This window comes from Papio anubis, chromosome 6, assembly GCF_008728515.1.
Source record: "Papio anubis isolate 15944 chromosome 6, Panubis1.0, whole genome shotgun sequence".
NCBI lineage: Eukaryota > Metazoa > Chordata > Mammalia > Primates > Cercopithecidae > Papio > Papio anubis.
The window spans coordinates 140,869,581-140,874,005 of record NC_044981.1 but is presented as its reverse complement, the minus strand read 5'-3'; the positions used below and the strand labels follow the sequence as shown (position 1 = coordinate 140,874,005).

General features: G+C 36.5%; 1 pseudogene across 1 annotated transcript; it reads left to right on the top strand.

Annotated features, from left to right (window-relative positions):
• The first annotated feature begins 1,670 nt into the window (after positions 1-1,670).
• Positions 1,671-2,537, top strand: LOC100999190 (annotated as a pseudogene). Its single transcript, XR_160705.5, has one exon. The product of XR_160705.5 is annotated as a transcription factor BTF3 pseudogene (transcript).
• The last annotated feature ends 1,888 nt before the right edge of the window (positions 2,538-4,425 follow it).

The window sequence follows — 4,425 nt, the reverse complement described above, 5'->3', positions numbered from 1 at the left end:
CTTATATGCATGAGATTATATTCAAAATCGACATCTTCCCCTGGAAATTAAACATTTCTCAATTAACATGGCTATGGCTTAAGATGCTAAATGTACCATGAAGCATAACTGATACTAATCATGGGGTAGCTTGTGAGGAAAACAATATTGATAGAAAACATTTTGCACAAAAAGGATATTTTACCATGAAACAGAAAAAAAAACAATTTATTATATGCATTATTCTAACTTTATTAAATAGACAATGATATTGTCAACTGCGATTTTTTATAGACTAAAGGTAAAAATAGGCCCTTCTGAATTTTAAAACTACAACGTTTCACAGCAAGAAGACACATCATAACAAATTATTTTACAATAAACTGGGTTGGTTGTTTGGCTTTTTCTGCTTTGTTTCATTAGTTTTTTGTTTGCTTTTATGAAACAAGAAAAAGAAATTAAGAAAGCATAGAAATATATTCTAATTACCTTTATTTTTTCTCATGTTTTAGCATGGATTCTTTCATATTATTACATAAGACCACAAATACCAAATGAAAGTTTGTTGGATTTTAAAAGTTGGTATTTTAGCTTAGAACATGTGGCATAAAAATCTTCTAAACAGGGAAATTCCTGAACCTTGATAGCCGTTTTTAAATACAAATGTAAGAAGCTCCCTTTACGAGCACAGTTTATCATTCTACCAGATTTAGACTAAACATTCTCTTATCCTTTTCCTGTGTACCCAGAATTTCCTAATATCTGGATTTCTGCCTCCTCTCACTTTGTTACTTCTGTATTTCCTCATCCCAAGAATGGTCACTTTATTATTATTCCTTCAGTGCCCATCTTTCATGGAAGACGTTAATTTCAGAGAGCAGAAAACAGATCCGGCTGTTCACTGCTACATTTGCAGCCCCAAACACAGTGCCTGCAACATGGCAGGCACTCAATAAATTCATAGTAAGAATTTCTTAATTAACTAAAAATGAGTGATATCTAAGTATGTTTTTTATCCACTCAAGTACTAACAAAATTTTTCCCAATCGAAAGAAAAAAAATTTAAAATTAGAAACTCTTTTATAAAATTACTAAATTTCAGTTATAGACTTCTCTTATCAATGTTAGTAAATGGAAATGAAACACCTGCAAAGACAAAGTCCTGCTGCATTTTTCCAGTTTCACAATTGTGCTACTCAACACAAAATAAAAATCCAAAATTTCCCTTCTCATAATCATCTGTGAAAATCATACTATAACACACATCAAACAGATCGTACCCAGAATACAACTTCTACAAATTCCCATTTTGTATTTCCCACAAGGCTCTTGACACATTCCACACCATTCCATACCGGTCTTTTATATTTTCCTGCGTTATGGCTCCTCCTATCTGAATACACTCTTTTGTGATGCTGAGTGGGAGGATGGTTGCCCTTAATCTTCTGAAGTTCTAGCTGCAAATTCATACTGGGATTCCTTAGGACCTTTCCCCTTTTTTTCCTCATAAGAGATTATTTCTATTCCCTATTTCCCTTTCATAATAAAAATAATCTTTACATGGCAAGCTGCAAGAATCTAAATTGAATGCTTCTTTGCCCTCATTGACTTAATTGGTTCTCATAATACAAAGCTTAAACTCATCAATAGTATTTTAGAATCCTGCTAAAATGTGTTAGAAACAAAGATTGAGCTGCCATCTTGCGTCCCCGCGTGTGTGTGCCTAATCTCAGCTGGTCCACCCGAGACCCCTTGAGCACCAACCCTAGTCCCCCGCGCGGCCCCTTATTCGCTCCGACAAGATGAAAGAAACAATCATGAACCAGGAAAAATCCTGCTTTTCAAACTGCAGGCACACACAAGATTGGTGGGAAAGGAACTGCCTTTAGAAAGAAGAAGGTGGTTCATAGAACAGCCACAGCAGATGATAAAAACTCCTGCCCTCCTAAAGAAGTTAGGGTAAACAATATCTCCGGGGACAAAGAGGTATATGTTTACAAACCAATGAACAGTGATCCACTTTAACAACCCTAGGTTCAGGCATCTCTGGCAGCCACTGACTTTCACCATTGTACAGGCCATGCTGAGACGAAGCAGCTGACAGAAATGCTACCCAGCATCTTAAACCAGCTTGGCGCAGATAGTCTGACTAGTTTAACGAGACTGGCCGAAGCTCTACCCAAACAATTTGTGTATGGAAAAGCACCACTTGCTACTGGAGAGGATGATGATGATGAAGTTCCAGATCTTGTGGAGAATTTTGATGAGGCTTCTAAGAATGAGGCAAACTGAATTGAGTCAACTTCTGAAGATAAAACTTGAAGAAGTTACTGGGAGCTGCTATTTTATATTATGACTGCTTTTAAAGAAATTTTTGTTTATGGATCTGATAAAATCTAGATCTCTAATATTTTTAAGCCCAAGCCCCTTGGACACTGCAGCTCTTTTCAGTTTTTGCTTATACACAATTCATTCTTTGCAGCTAATTAAGCCGAAGAAACCTGGGAATCAAGTTTGAAACAAAGGTTAATAAAGTTCTTTGCCTAGTAAAAAAAAAAGAAAGAAAGAAAGAAAAGAAAAGAAACAAAGATTGAAAATCCTCTGAGGAGTTTTTAGACCAGTACAAGAGATTATATTTTCACACAGCCAACCGCTATTAGACATATAAGTCAAGTCACCACCTTATCCTTAGGGAATATGTTCCAAGACCCTCAAAAGATGATTGAAATGACAGAAAACACCAAACCCTATATACACTATGTTTTTTTTTATACATACATACCTACAATAAAGTTTAATTTATAAATTGCACACAGTAAGAGATTAATAACAACTAATAATACAACTATCTTACCCAGATAGGGTAATACAACTATCTTACCCAGATAGAGGACAGCTTGTGATTCCAAAATGCTACTTAGAATAACACACAATTTAAAACTTATCAATTGTTTATTTCTGTAATTTTGCATTTAATATTTTTGGACTGCAGTTAACTGCGTGTAACTGAGACCTGGCAGCACAACCACGAATAAGGTAGGACTCCTATATTTCAGCAGGTCAAAGGATTCATGTACTCCTCTATTATGGTGATGTAATCATTTCCTCTAGGCACTACTCTGAACTACTATGTGAGTGAAGAATTGCTGCCAAGTAACACAACCCTCCCCCGCCAACAACAGCCTAAACAAATTATATGTTGTGTTTTTTCTCACATCGTGAGATGTCCAGAGATAAGTACTTTCTGGTATCAGTTCAGGAGCTCATAGACATCACGGATAAAGTCTCTTCATTCCTCTTAATACTTCTCTCAGAGTGGCTTTGTGGCCATAAGATGATGCTCCACATCTGGAACCAATCCATAATGAAGAAAGGCAAAAACATACACCCACTGAATCTGACCCCTTTGCAAGAAGCTTTCCCAGAGGCCTCATTTCTACCTATAAATCATTGTCCACAATTGGGTTACATGGCCATTGTTATTGGCAAAAGGGACTGGAATTTTGTTTTGAATTGAATACACTGCTGCTTCCCTCACTCCAAATATCTGAATTTTCTGAGTATAAAAAGGAAAATGAATATTGAGTAGGCTACATCATGTCTACATTTTTATTACCTTTTCCCAAAATGCAGTTTCTTTACATGCCACTTCTGCTAAGCCCTCTCATTGGCTTCATTATTCTCTCCTAACAATATCAGTGTGCTTGAAGTGTGTGTGTGTGTGTGTGTATACTCACGTGCACGCACACATGCACACATGCACGTGTGAATGAGTTAGCCTCTGGTCCACAGAACACAAAGTATATAATAAATAAAAAAGAAAGAAATTTTGGAAAAGCCTATTTCTTTACAGAAAAGTACACCACTGGTATTTCATCTTTTAAATGTTTATGTGCTATGGAAAGCAAATGATCTGCAATATATTCTCTCTCTTTATGTAAGAAAAAAGATGATCCAGACTAATATTTAAAACTGCAAATAACAGACTTCTGATACGAAAACTAAGACTATTTGAAATTATTAGTTAAGTGTGATACCAGCTAAAAAGTTTAATTTATCTGAGTCTGATTTGATAATCTGATTCTCTGTTTTCTTATACTAAGATATGAAGAACACGTTCACATTCAAAGATAACGAAGCTCTACAATTAGGTCAAAATTTTTAAATCATTGAAGATATCATAAGAGACAATTTCAAGGAAACCTATTAGTAAGATAAAAATTGTGCCAGGCGCGGTGACTCAAGCCTGTAATCCCAGCACTTTGGGAGGCCGAGACAGGTGGATCACGAGGTCAAGAGATCTAGACCATCCTGGCTAACACGGTGAAACCCCGTCTCTACTAAAAAATACAAAAAACTAGCCAGGCGAGGTGGCGGGCACCTGTAGTCCCAGCTACTCGGGAGGCTGAGGCAGGAGAATGGCGTAAATCCGAGAGGCGGAGCTTG